Below are 15,281 nucleotides of genomic sequence, written 5' to 3'. Positions count from 1 at the left end.
GGGCACACTAAGGTACAGAGCACCATTGCCAGCAATGTGATGACATTAGATCAGCAGTTGCTTGTTCAGTTAGCTGCAACAAACAACGGTGGAGGTGATTTTACATCTAATGGACATATTAACAGCAGCGAGATGTGTTTCATGATACTGTGAATCTGTTTAGATTGGACAGCCCTGATCAATAAGTAAGTATTGTCACTGAGCAAACTATTCTTGACAATTTTGAGACTTGCAAAGCTGACATTTTTGCTCTGGAAAAACTTTCTCTAAAGTCCATTTATTTACAAATGGAAGTAACATATCTAGAGGAATGTGTTAGACTACGTTGTGTCCCTCGAGGTTTACGTTTATACAAATTTCCGAATTATGTCAAATAAGGAGACGCCTTGTACCAACAATTAGAAGAACTTTTTAATGGTACAGGTTTGTCTCTTATGAACACATTGGTTGCTCAATATAAAGTGGAGTTATCACAGCTGAGAATTGAGATGGAAACACTGGACACCAAAATTAAGGTATTTAAGTGTTTTTCACATTTAAGGTCTTTATATGATGGTATTTCTGTAAAAGTGGACAGACAGAAAGCGACCATTATAAACAGAATACAGAGTAAGTTGAGGAGAGATCTTGCTGCCTATAAAAACAGTACAGTTTAACCGGTGCGGAAACGTTCTTTTAATACACAGTGGTCAGGAAGTTCTACAGTTATTGACAATAACAGTTTAAAGCCTGTGGCTTCCACTTCTTCCATTACACTGGTTACAGCATCTGTTGAGACCGATGTTATGACTTCTAATAGTCCTTCAGATTCATTAAATACTGTTCCTTCCACTTTAGTTGGTAGTGGACTTTTTTTTACTGGACAAGTCGGGAACCAAAAAACCCCAAAGTGGTCAAAGAATGTTCACACCACCACCAGGAAGGAACAAGGGAAGAACAAAAAGAAAAATTACATTTCTGTATTGACATTGTAAATTTAAGTGGTGAGACTTTGTCTGAATACACTATTAAAGTTTTGCAATGTGATTCCATCAAAGTAAATATCACAAACTTAATAGTGGACTTTAAGTTGTATTTAAGGAAATTCAACTTAAAGTTCATTTTTGATGGTTTATCTACATATAATATGTCTTGAGATGAACCAAAAGGTTGAAGTACTTATAATCCAGCTTTGTGCTCTTCCTTACAGGTGTTTGGGACATTATGTGAACAGCATTTTAGGAATTTTAAGAGTGGCCACAAAAATGTTTCAAACCTCACAGATTTAGAAAAAAGAGCTTTATTAGAGCTAGCTTCTTAGGTTCATAGGTTCATAGGTTCATACTAGGCTATCTGCCCTAGGGCATTTATAAGCCTAGCCAGAATGTGTTTGGCTTTCGCCACCCATTTTAAATTTATTTTGCTATGCCCTTTTTCGAGGTTAGTATACTGTGCCTCTATCTAACAGTTACACAGAAGTGATACCTGGGGTAAACCTACGATCTCCCATCCACTCATCAAGATTCCTCTTGAAGAGAGTCAATGAGGGACTCTGCCTAACCTGGACTGGGATTTTATTCCAGAGTGAAGGGAGCCTCTGGGTTATGAATCTGTCCCTCCAGCATGTCCTATTTATTTCAGTGCTGAGGTTCAAGCCTCTCGAGCGCATAGCTCGATGGGATTTGGATTTTCTGAGGTGCAGCATGTCCATTAATTCCGGGTTGGACATGGCTTTATACGTCAGGCACAGATCGCCTCTGAACAGGCGGTATGCCACTGAGTAGAGCTGGAGTTTCTTTAACCGGGCAGCATATGGCATCTGTTTGAGCCCTTTGATCCTCTTGGTGAGGTACTTTTGGGGTCTTTCCAGTTGCTGCAGGTGTCTGGTAAGGTACATCCCAAAAGGGGCATTGTACTCAATTATGGGCCTGATGAGGGATGAGTAAAGAGGCACGATGACCTCCCTGATCTAGATGTGAATCCCTTCATGATTAGGTGGGCTATATAAAATGTTTTTCTAACCACTTTGGCCACGTGGTTGTCAAATGAGAGATTGCTATCAACTTGGGTCCCCAGGTCCCTAATTACTTCTTCTGTACTTAATGGATTTCCACCTATGTGGTAATTTGTGGGCACTTTGTTTTTGCCAAAGGGATGACTATACACTTTTGGCATTTAGCTTGAGGCCATGGCTCTGGCACCAGTTGTCTGTTTCTATGAGGCCCTTTTGGAGGATGCTTGTGTCGGCTGGAGAGTCGATTATGGCGCCCAGTTTGCAGTCATCTGCAAACTTGGTCAGCCACAGTCCTTCCGTGTTGGCCTGTACCTCCGAGAAATATATACCGAACAAGAGAGGTCCCAGGACTGAGCCTTGTGGGACACCACTTGTAACTGGTTTGGAGTCTGACATGGCTCCAGCAATTCTAACCATGTGGGTTATGTCCTTGAGCCAGTTTGCAATCCATCTAGTGACATAGGGGTTTATATTTAAGCTGGTGAGCTTATCTATAATGCCCGAGTGGGGTATTGTATCGAAGGCTTTTGCGAGGTCCAGGTAGGCTGTGTGGACCACCTTCCCCTCGTCAATGGCCTTGGTGACTGTTTCAAAGAAATCAACCAGGTTTAAGAGGCAGGATCTGCCCTTAACAAAGCCGAACTGGGTAGGATCCAGTGTTTGTAGGTCCCCAATATCTTTATTTATGAGGTCCATGATGATCCTTTTTATAGCTTTGCAGACCAAGCTAGTCAGGCTTATGGGGCGATAGTTTCCAGGATCCGTTGAGGCACCACCTTTATGGAGAGGGGCCACTGTTGCTGTACGCCACTCTTTGGGCACATATCCTGTAGTAAGGCTGAGATTGAACAGTAGTTTTATGTTTGGGTTTAGCTCTTCTTTGAGTTCATGTAGGACGCAGCCCGGGACACCATCTGGTCCCATTGATGCTGTGTTTTTTGCTTTGGAGAGGGCGGCTCTTACCTGAGCATCTGAGATGTCAGGGGGGCAGCACTCTGCTGGGATAGATATTTGCCCTTTTGGTGGGGAGGGGGGGGGAGAAGTTTGCGCTGAACCTGTCAGCTAGGATGTTGGCAATGTCTGTGGGTTTGGTGTATTTTTTGTCATTTTGGACTAATTCAGAGCATATCTCGGAAATACCACCCAGGTTCCTAACATAACTAAAGAAAGCCTTGTGATTATCCTTAGTGTCCTGTGCAATTTTTCTCTCGAAGCTGGCCTTAGACAATTTTATGTGTGCCCGTAGTTTTTGCTAATACTGATCAGTGATGCCTTCCCTTTTTGGGATTTTGCTCTATCATTTAGTAGCTTCCTCCTTCTATTGTATAGTTTGTTTATGGCTGGGGTCCACCAGACAGGACGTCTGCTTTGGAGGATTGGGTCTTGGTTTTATTTGGGATCGCATGATCCATGCATTCCTGAAGGTGTTCATAGAATGCGTTTATAAAGGATTCTGCGGTCAGGCCGTATTTTCCACAGGCCCGGGGGCTTTGAAGGATTCCACCTCAGTTTTGAGGAGTGTAAAATTTGCTTTAGAGAAGTTTTTCACTGTGGTTTTCTGGGCAGGGGGGTGGGGTCGGGATGTGAATATCCAGTGAGATTAGTTTATGGTCTGATCTTACCAGTGCGGGATACACTTCTGGTCTGGAGCATAGAGTCCCCATGTTGGTGATGATCAGGTCCAGTATGTTTTCCCGCTCTTGTGGGAGTGGTAACAAGTTGTTCCATAGCATTTGAGTTTATAAATTCTAGGAACCTTTGGGCTAGGGTGTTGGAACTAGAGTAATGCTCCCAGTCTATGTTTGGGTAGTTGAAGTCGCCCAATATAATGGTGTTTGGAGAGACCTTCATATTTTCCAGTGTTCTCAGGAAGGCCGAGTGGGGTTCCTGGGTTTGGGAGGGTGGTCTGTAGCAGGCTATAAACTGGAAGGCAGTTTTACCCACTGTTAGTTGCACATGGATAGTCTCTGATGCTTCGTGCTTTGCCACCAACCTGGAGGTGTGGGTATCTTTGATGAATATCGATACTTCCCTCCTTTTGTGGTTCGGTCCAAGTTTTGGGGCGAAAAGCATGGTATGAGGTATAACCTGGTAGTGCTGGGGTGCTCTCGGGAGCCCTGAACCAGGTTTCTGTTACTGCACAGATATCGATGTTCTCCATGCTAAGGAGAGTTTCGAGTGCATGCATCTTGAGGTTTAGACTTCTGGCGTTGAGTAGCATTACTCTTAGTTTCTTATCCCTTGTGATACCTATGGAGGTGGGTTTGTCTTTTGAGCCTTGCCTAAAAAAGGCACTATGGGGGTAGCAAGAGCCTTTGCCAATATCCGAAAGCCCAGGGTGACAGGTGCAAGCCATCCCTAGCGAAGCATTGTGGCTTGTCGAGCATATCATCCCAAGCTGACAGGCATTGGATCCCCTTTGAATGACACCAGTACTTAAGCCAATTGTTGAAATTGATCATCTTGTCTTCATATTGTGGCATCATTCTTGGTGAGGGTAAGATGCTACTCAAGGTCAGGGTCATACCGGCCTGGGCTACATGCTCAGAGAGCTCCTTTATGTCTCTTTTCATGTAGTCCAGGGAGGTACGTCTCAGGTCATTCACACCAGCATGGACAATGACTGAGTCATATTTGTACTTGCCTTGGAGTGACCTGAGTGCTTGTGTTATGTGGCGGTTCCTAGCACCTGACAGGCTGCTCACCGTGACCCTCTCCTTGTTCAGCCTGGTGAGCGGGACGTCATTGTGCCTGACGATAGAGTCACCTATTACAAGTGTATCAGGTGTGTTGTTTAGTCTTAAGGGCTGTGACTGTTTGGCACACTGGCTTTGTGACATATGTGTTGCACGTGTTTTGTTTTGGGGTAGCGGCTGCTTGGGTGTCTGCTTTGGAGGTCTCTGCTGCTTCGGCAGATCTTTATTTAGAGCCTCCGAGTATGTTTGTGTGTGATTATGTGTTTGGTTTGCTGTCGTGGTAGGTCTATGTGAGACTGGAATTGTAGTGAGTGTGGTTTCCTTCTCCTCCTGACTGGTTATGCCAGTACTGAGTTGAGAGAGCTTAGCCTCCAGTTTGGCTATATGGTTGCATCTCTCACATGTGTTGGAATTTGTTGGGAGGAGGAGAGGGTTGCCTGTGTACATGAGGCAGTTGTAACATTGCCTCAAGATTCCCAGATTCACCAGCTGGACCGGAGAGGAGATTGACAAATGACCTTTGGACATGCTAGAATAATATTGGGAATTCCTTAATAATTGAAAACCAGGGCCAGTGGGGAGTGAGGGTGTAGTGCTTTTAATTTTTAGTGCTGACTTATATAATTGCTTTAGTGAGCAAGTGCCAGGTAACTTAAGTGCAATGTGTTACAGGTAACTTAAAAGCAAAAACGACAAACAGTAACTTTCTTTCAAGTGAAACAAGGAAATAAGTACAGTAAGCAATGCAGATATCACTAGTGATCCACAGTGATTCTAATTGTGACTTAAGAATAATGAAGGCAAATAAGGGTGGGTCCATTGTCATCATGCAGTCCAGTGATTATGAAAAGGCCATGTTACAGCTTCTAAGTGATGAAACAAGTTACACACAAGTCACTTTAGATTATGTTCAAAACTGTTTCAAAAGAGTTGATTGCTTGTTATTTGACCTGTTTTGCCAAGGCAACATTGGTAATTCTATTTACAGGTTCTTGCAAGTTGAGTATCCAAGGTTAGCTCTACTCTTTGGTATTCTCAAAGTTCATAAGAGCAGGACGCCCCTCCCCTTTAGACCAATAGTATCAGCAGCATATTCCAAGACAGTCAATTTCCATTTGGTTGGACAAAATTTTAAATCTCATTGTTCAAAATTCAAAGTTTTACCTCAAAGATTCTTGGCATTTATTAGAATTGTTGTGCAATTTTATTTGACTAATATCAACATGCCTTTTGTCTTTGCAACCTTGGATGTAACTTCCCTATATAAAAGTATAGATCAAGAAATTGAGCTTGATTTATTTAGGGAATATTTTACTAATTACACTGATTTTGACAATGACAAAATAAACACTTTATGTGTTTTAATGGAGATTGTATTAGAGAGCAATTTTTTTTAATTTGGCTCATCAGTGTTCCAACAGATCTTTGGCGTGGCCATTGGATCCAGGTTGGCCCCTTCTTTTGCTGACCTTGTCATGGCCATGTGGGAGATTAAGTACCTAATCACGCACCCCTCAGCGAATAATATTTTATTCTACAGGCGTTACACAGATGATCTGTTTTTTTTGTTTGTTTGTTTGTTTTGTGGCAGGGGGATTTTGAGAGTTCTTCCAAAATTTTGGAAGATTTAAACATCTCTACCAACTTTTTAAGATTTGCTCTTGATGGGTTTGGTAGTACTACTGATTTTCTTGACATACATTTAGAACTTGGCCAGGATATGTCAACTTTTTCCATTAGAATTCACAGGAAGTCTACATTTGTTAACCAATACCTATAAAGAGAAAGCTTACACCCCCAGCACATGAAGAGATGGGTAGTGAAAGGGCAACTCATACGATTGAGTCGATTAACCAGTGATTACCTTGTTTTTTCTTCTGAGGTAGACAAATTGACACAATTTTTAATGCAAAGGGGTTATGATTTTTTGTGGTTACAAAAATATCTTTTGAAGTGTCAGTTTTGCGAGGGAACACAGCTAGCCCAATTTTTATAGGCAGAAGCAATTCAGGTGTCAGGTCTAGACAAAATATGCTTGATTACAAAGCAGCTTTCCCTTTACCAATTTCTGATGGTATGGATACCATCAGAAATATTATTAAATGGAACTGGAAAGTGTTGTTAGGACATTCTGATTTAGCTAAGGTGTTAGGGAACAAGCCTTTGTTCACCTACATAAAAGTAGTTAATATTAAGACCATTCTTGAAAGAAATACAGTTAAACAGAACAGGGGTGGTCAAGCATCCTTTAGTACTTTTGCCTGTGGACACAGCAGACAATGCAGGTTTATTGTCAATTCAGGTTCTGTTGAACTTAAACACCACAATGAAGTTTTTTTGGCTAAACCAGTTTTTACATAGGCAACACCATCAGAACGTTAGGTAAAAGAGTTTATGAGCATGTCTTAGTGATCAGAAATAAGGACAAGACAAATGCATTGGCATGTCATGCTTTGATCTGTGAACATTTCAAAAAAAATGTACATTTTTTGTTTTGGATGAAGTAGATTCAGGTGCTTTAGTTGGTGATTTTAAAGCCCTATTAGAGTGCAGGGAAAGAAAATGGCAGATAGCTTTGAGAGCTGATTATTTGCCAGAACTGAATGAAACCATCAACATTAAGTGTTTTCTTCAGCTGCAGAGACTTTAAAGGGTCTCTTTTTTTATGTTTTTAATAGGTACATATACAGTGTGTTATATTATGAATGTATTTATTTTATCAGTGTTATTTCATTTTGATTTTTTCTTGTCCAAGGGCTGATTGTTTAATTGCTAGTTTTAATTACTAGTGCAATTCTACTAGCTTATTTTGTCACATGTTTTGTATATAAGGATGGTGTTAACATGATTGTATTTATTCTGAGGAAGTTCATGTTTTATTATTAAATGAATGAAAGTGCTAAGTGTTTGTGGTCCGGCTCTTCTTTCATGGCCTGCTGATTTTTTTGTTTCTTTTTCTATTTTTTTGCCATGCCATGTCGTTATTTCTCAGCACAATGGATATGCATAATCTTTATATTAGTTTGATGTTTTTAACTATTTTTCTATAATATTGTGATATTATTTTATTATTTAATAATTTCCTGGATCTTTCCTTGATCTTTTGCAATTGTTTGAAACGTTATTGTCTGCACATTATTTTTGACACATTATGTAAGTTCTTTATGTTACTTGGAGCTTTTCTTCCTGGGCTTCCATTGAAATTGGGCTTCTATTGGACCAGTGGACTTTCCCAGAAAACAAATGCCAATAAATAAATAAAATAAATGTGAGCTGTGTCCAAATAGTAGCTCACAATAAGGTAACAAGAGAATTGTTGTGAGGATATGCAAATCCTGTCTGGGAAAACTGCCTGTCTCCATAACCTCACAAAAACATGGTCACTGCCTGTGCATCCCACTGATGTTAGACTGGGATGAAAGTAGAGGTTAAAATGATCACAGTCACAAATTTCAAGTGACTGCTGACATACATATACATAGCATGATTCCTCACTACTCATCCCTACCCCCAAATTACAGTAATGTATTCCATTTTGTTGCTCCTATACTGTCCCTACACAAGCTATAGTAACCTTCTTTGTACACCTCTGAGGTATGTTAGAAAAGTAAAAGAAACAATGACCACACTGTCCCCAGCCCATACTCAACCTATAATGACCGCCTGTACATGCCTCTAAGGTTTGACTGTGATGAAAATTAAAGAAGTAATGACCACACAATCCTTAGCCCCCCAACACACACACACACACACACACACACACACACACACACACACACACACACACACACACACACACACACACACACACACACACACACACACACACATACATGCACATATACACACAAAAACATGAGCAGGGCTGGTTTTAGAATGGGTGCAGTAGAGGGTATAGTCCACCACCATGTCCATGTCAGAATCAATTTATGCAGACTGGGGTATGAAAGCCACCAGACTTGTAAAAGTTCTAACTTTCTGAATGTTCTGAAATATATTTTATGCCTTAATTTTTATCCCTTGAAACTCTGCAATAAATGAATTTATGAGAAAGAAAGTTCTCATTTTAATTCTGGACTAAAACAGTTTACAGCTTTGTGTCACATGTCCAAGTTCAGATAGGCTCAGAGCTATGAGATATCTTTAAAATGTCTCACATTAGTGGCAATTATGACTATAGAAGCAAATGATATATTGACCTCATGTCATCTGAAATATTCATATTTGAATTTTGATCGAGTAACTTTCCTTCATTCATGTGTTTTGTATCATGATACACATGACTACAGATAACAAACCAGTTGTCTTACCATAGATGAAGAAAGAATACTGAGTCTATTTTAAATAGAAAAGAAAAATCATGCATTATTAAAATTAGTGCTTTATTTAGCACAGGCTTAAATAAGTAATTATAGCTGAGTACATATGGCTACCACATTCCCCTTTTCTATTAGTTTTTGTATTAAATATAAACATAAATGAGGTCACTGAACAGATTGCTTCAGAATTAAGATCCCCATTTCAGAAAGTGCAAGAGCTATACTCTGTATTATGCTATGGTAATTAGTTTTTCATTTAAGTATTTTCAGAAAGTATGATGTTATGTAGTCCTATCTCGCCGTAATTCTTGCTGGATGGGTTCGGAGCCGATATTCGGCTCTGACTCAGCCGATACTAAAGCTCAAGTTTACTGGCTCAAGGCTATCCCATGGTGCTTCACAGCAAATCTCGAGATCTCATTTGCCATGAAAGCTTTGAGGTTGTGTCTTACTGGCTTGCTGGCTAAGTAAAACTATTTTTGCTAAATTTAGTCTTTTCCTACTTTTTCTATTATATATATATATATATATATATATATATATATATATATATATATAGTTTCTTGTCTCTTGTGTGACTGTTTTTGAAAGTTCTTCCACCCCTATTCCCCCTTAGGACTGTACAGCCCATTTAAGTTAGAGGGCCGTAGTGCCCGTTTAAGTTAGAGGGCCTTTCCTCCCTATGTGTGTGTGACTGTTAAAAAAAAAAAAAAAACAGTTATCTTCTTTCTGTTTCACTTTATTATTCTAGTTAATACCTTTAGTATTGTTATCTACTTGTCTTTCGATTCTCCTAATGTCAAAATATAAGGATAGGGAGCATAAGGACCATCACCCTTCGGGGTTTAAAAAGTGTGATAGGTGTGCACAGAAAATATCTCTTACAGACAGCCACACCAATTGCGTGTATGCCTTGGTGAAGCCCATTTTCAGGAACCCTGCACATTTTGTCAGGCATTTAGCACTAGAGTTTTAAATGAGAGAAAGAGGAAATTCATTGATAGGGGTCTCATAACTAGTTCCTTCCAGGAACAGCTGGAACTTGGTCAGGCAGCTCCAAAATCCTCTAAGAGAAAATTATTGACCCCGGCTTCAGAGCCAACAAAAAAGACTAAAGTGTCAGAGCCAAGAAGTTCCGGTTCCGACTCAGCTTCATCTATTTTGGTGCCGTCGGATTCATCGGCTCCGAGACAACCTTTGGTAACGAAAATTTTACCTGACATCGAGGTTGTATCTCCCACCTTGAGATCTCCTATTTTGGAGAGAAGGAGATCTCCTTCTGTCTCCACCAGATCCTCCAGGACCCTATCAGATGCAGACATCGAGAGGGTGGTGAAGAGGTTGCTTTCAGATCCAGCTCTGGCAAGAAAATTGTCCCATCCAGACCCAAAGGTCTTGGAGCCGACCTCCTTACTGACAACTGTTCCTCCTCTGACTGCTTGGCTCTCGGAGCCTATTACTTCAGGTTCCTCTGTCTTGGACCCTTCAGCTCCGGGGATTCAACCTGTTTCCTCTGAGCCAATTACTCTATCCTCGATGGCTCAGTTTGGAGCTGAGGGTTCTGGGAGCCGATACTCTTGTGTCGACTCCGAGGGTGACAGTCATCCTGGGTTCTCGTCAGAACCAACCTTCCCTCTCAGATCCTCTGCTCAACTCTGCTCAGCTCCCACTTCTGCTTTGGAGCCATTCCCTCTTGCTAGGAGTCAACCATCCACCCCCTCAGAGCAGAGGTCTTCTTCGGAGCGGGGAGGGAAGGGAAGGCTTTTGTAGCTATAGAGAAGGCTTTATCCTCTGCTAAAGCCATTCCATTGGAACCTGTGTCCCACGAGCAGTAGGCAGCAACCTCTTCCCCCCTACCACCCCCACAGCATAGGGAACCAGAGGCCCACATAGCCCCCATTGGAGGTGCCCCCTCTTCTGAGACCTCCCCAGATTATTCCACTGGAGAGCTCCCTCGGAAGAGGCTGTGTAAGAGGAAACATGTCAACTCACCTGAGTCTGTCACGTCAGACACTGATTTAGAGGAATCAGAAGGGTCCTCTAGATCCCTCTCTGAGGATGTCTCTTTTTCTGACATCCTAGAAATCCTTAGACAGAGGGGTGATTGGAAGACCTCTAACCCTACTAAGGATGAATCAGTGTATCTTGAGGCCTTTGGTTCCCAACCTTCCACCTCCTGGGTGACGCCACCTTATGACCAACTTTTGGGGGTCATATCACGGAAAGCATGGACCTCTCCAGATTCAGTGGAGCCTGTCCTGAAGAGGTCAAATAAGTTTATGACGGCACCTGAGGACAAGTCTTTCCTTAGTAAGGGAGTTCCAGTTGATGCTATGGTGGCAGCAGCGGCCACCAAGAAGGAATTATCTGAGACATCTTCTAATATCCATCCTCCTAACAAGGAGTCCGGGATGATGGATAGGTACGGGAAGCATATTTTTTCTTCAGCGGCATTTACACTAAGATCACTGAATAACCTGATTCATTTTACTCATCTTCAGAGGGATCTCCTGAAAGAGTTAGGAGACACCCTCCAGGGTTCAGTAGCTCCGGGTTCCATGGATAAGGTTTCTGCGCAGCTCTCCACCCTTACATCCATAGCTAACTCCTCCACGAGGCTGATCTCATATGCGGCAGATGGAGCGAGCAGGGCAGCCACAGCAGGAATATCCCTCAGGAGACATTCTTGGATGTGTCTTTGTAATTTTACAGAATCCTTCAAGTCTTCCTTCACTAACATCCCCTTTGATGGTTCATCTCTTTTTGGACCCCAAATGAAAGAGACTTTGACTAGGTGCGAGCAGGAAGGGAAAACCTTATCTGCCATCGGAGTCCATTTCTCTCTCCCATCCAGACCCTATCCCAAGGGTAATACAGGAGGGAAAATGTGGTGCCATAAATCCCAAAATGGTTTCCCTCAGGCACAAGGTCAACCCTCCTCCAGAGCAGAGGGGGAGGATATAATGGAAGATACTTCCCTCATGGCAGAGGAGGTCCACAGCATCAGGGAGACAGAGAAACTTTCTCTGATCATCCTTTCCATCACCCCTAAAGGGTTGCCCGACTGTCCACCTCTGGAGGCAATCGGGGGTCATCTTTCACTGTACCCAAGTGCCTGGCTATCACTCAAGATCATTGGGTACACACAATAATATCCAGAGGTTACCTGATCCCCTTTGTTTCCGAACCCCCAACAAACCGGTCTCTATCAGACTTACCACCCATCCAACTAGACCGTGCAACATCTGAGGTCATCTTGTTGCTGCAAAAAAGATTCATCCAAGAAGTCCCAGCAGAGCAAATAGGATCCAGAACTTACTCTCGATTCTTTTTAGTTCCAAAAAAGACAGGGGACTAGAGATGAGTTCTAGATCTCAGCAGGCTCAAAAAGCATGTAAAGAAATCGAAGTTCTGAATGGTCACTCTGCATTCGATATTTCCCTTTATCGGGAAAGACAACTGGATGTGCTCAATCGATCTCCAGGATGCGTATTACCACATCAAAATGGATGGGCTCTCCAGGAGACACTTACGCTTCTGGCTGGGAGCCAGTCATTTTCAGTTTAGAACACTGCCCTTTCGCCTCACTATAGCCCCCAGAGTGTTTACCAAATGTATGGCAGTGGTAACGGCTCACCTGAGATGTCAAGGTTTCCAGGTGTTTCCGTACTTAGACAACTGGCTCCTCACTGCTGCCACCAAGCATCAACTCATCAGGACCAGGGACAAGACTCTGTCCTTGTGTGCCAGTCTAGGCATCACTGTCAACCTACAAAAGTCAGTCTTATCTCCCTCGCAGTACATTGTATATTTAGGCTCAGAAATAGACACAACCACCATGTCAGTAAGGCTAACACAGGAAAGAGTGGAGTCTCTATGCAGTCAAATCAGACCCTTGCTAAACAAACAAAAAGTTCAGGCCAGAGTAGTCCTTCAAGTCCTAGGGACTATGGCTTCCGCCATCTTATTAGTTCCTCTTGCTTGCCTACACGAGGATACTTCAGTGACTGCTATTTGCTCAATGGTTGATGCAAGACCTTCAATTGTCTCACCAGATATTGATAACAAACACATGCAGAAAGGATCTGACATGGTGGTTGCACACAAAACAGTGTATCCTAGGTCATCCACTTGTTCTTCGCCAAGAGAAAGCAGTTTTAACCGCAGACGTTTCCCAGATAGGGTGGGGGGACATTATCTGGGAATGACAGTCCAAGGTACTTGGCAGAACCATGAGAACCACTTGCACATCAATGTTCTGGAGATGATAGCAGTGCTATATGCATTGCAAGCACTTCACAGCTCACTTCCCACTAGGATGATTGCGATTCAGTCAGACAACATGTCTGTCGTGTGGTACATAAACAAGCAAGGGGGAACCAAGTCTTACCCGCTTTACCGAGAGGCCTTAAGAGTTTGGAAATGGGTGATTAATACTCAACGCTTCCTGACAGCAATGCATATCCTGGGAAAATCCAGTGTAATAGCAGACAAACTCAGCCAAGCAATTCTGATTCCTCATGAGTGGTCCTTGATTCCAATGGTTGTGAAAGAGATCTTTCACAGGATGGGGGCCAGCCTTGCTGCAACCTATTTGCCACTCACCGGAACACCAAATGCAGCAGCTACTTTGCCCTCATTCCCCATCTGGGGATGTCACCCAGGGATGCTCTAGTTCACGATTGGCCGCCGGGACTTCTTTATGCCTTTCCTCCTTTTCCACTCATCCCAAAGGTAATACAGAAAGCAAGACAGCTGAGGAGTTCCTTGATCCTCATTGCTCCTTACTGGCCTCGACAAGTTTGGTTTCCCTTCCTGTGGCCCTACCTTTTGGAGAAACCATGGATTCTGGACCTATCTCCAGATCTCCTGACTCATCAATCAGGACAGTTCCATTCCTCCATCCATACCCTCAAATTGACAGCATGGCTGCTGCAGTTCCACGAATAGCCAGGTGTATTCCTCTGCCCCCTGCGGTCAAACACATTCTAATTTTATCCCATAAACCTTCTGTTCAGAAACTATATTCCAGCAAATGGAAAAGGTTTTCCCTTTGGGCTATGAATTGGGGGCTTAGATCCATATACAGCTCCTATAGAATCTATTTTATCTTTCCTAGCATCAATTTTTCATGAAAGAGCGACAGCCGCTACAGTTAGAGTTTAGTTAGCTGCCATTCCCAATTTCCACTTTGGCTTCATGGGAAATCCAATTATGCAGCACTCCTTGTATAAAACTTGATTAAAAGGAGTTCTTCTTCTCAGGCCTCCAATCAAACAACCATTAGAACCCTGGGACTTAAACTTAGTCCTCTCATCTTTGATGTCTGCACCCTTTGAGCCATCCTTGTCGTCAGACCTAAAATTGTTATCATGGAAACCATTATTCTTAGCAGCCACAACATCTGCTAGGAGAGTTTCAGAACTGCAAGCTCTAACTATTCGACCTCCTTACATTATTTTTCACAAGGTTAGAGTCTTTCTCAGGACAAACCCTTCCTTTCTTCCCAAAGTATGCTCAGAGCACAATCTGAATACCACTATTGAGCTACCTGTGTTTTTTCCAAACCACTCTAATAAATCAGAGTATAGACTACACCAGCTAGATGTTCACAGAGTACTCAGGTTTTATATACATAGGACTAAAGAATTCAGAAAATCCGATCAACTTTTTGTTTCCTTTTCTGACAAAAAGAAAGGCTTGCCTGTTTCTAAGATTACTCTTTCAAAATGGCTTTCAGATTGCATATCTTTTGCTTATCACCAAGCTGGCAAACAATTACCTGTCAAAGTTAAAGGTCACTCTACTAGAGCTGTAGCTACTTCATGTGCTTTAGATCTAGGCTCCCAATTGAAACTATTTCTGCAGCAGCTACTTGGCCAAGACCACATACATTTGTCACTCATTACAAATTGGATTTGGCCTCCTGGGACAGGTCTTCCTTTGGGTCCACTGTGTTGAAGAGTCTCTTCGCTTGAGCCACCCAGGTTATAGGTGCTAGGGACTCTGTCCCATCCAGCAAGAATTACGGTGAGATAGGACTACATAACATAAAGAAGTTATATACTTACCATAACGTTCCATGTTTGTAGTCCATCTCACCTATATTCTTGCATTCCTCCCTCCAACCCCCTTCCTGTTTTCTGGGGGATCTGGTGGACTATTCTGGTGCTGCCTGACATGGTTCTTTTTTGTTGTCCACCTGGCATGGATTATATTTCTAAATCCTTTGCTGCATTTATGCAGCTCTTATATTGGTCTTACTTGATAGGT

The sequence above is a fragment of the Protopterus annectens genome, chromosome 2.part0, assembly GCF_019279795.1.
Source record: "Protopterus annectens isolate FY-2018-M chromosome 2.part0, PAN1.0, whole genome shotgun sequence".
Lineage (NCBI taxonomy): Eukaryota > Metazoa > Chordata > Ceratodontiformes > Protopteridae > Protopterus > Protopterus annectens.
Note: the sequence above shows the minus strand (reverse complement) of the source record.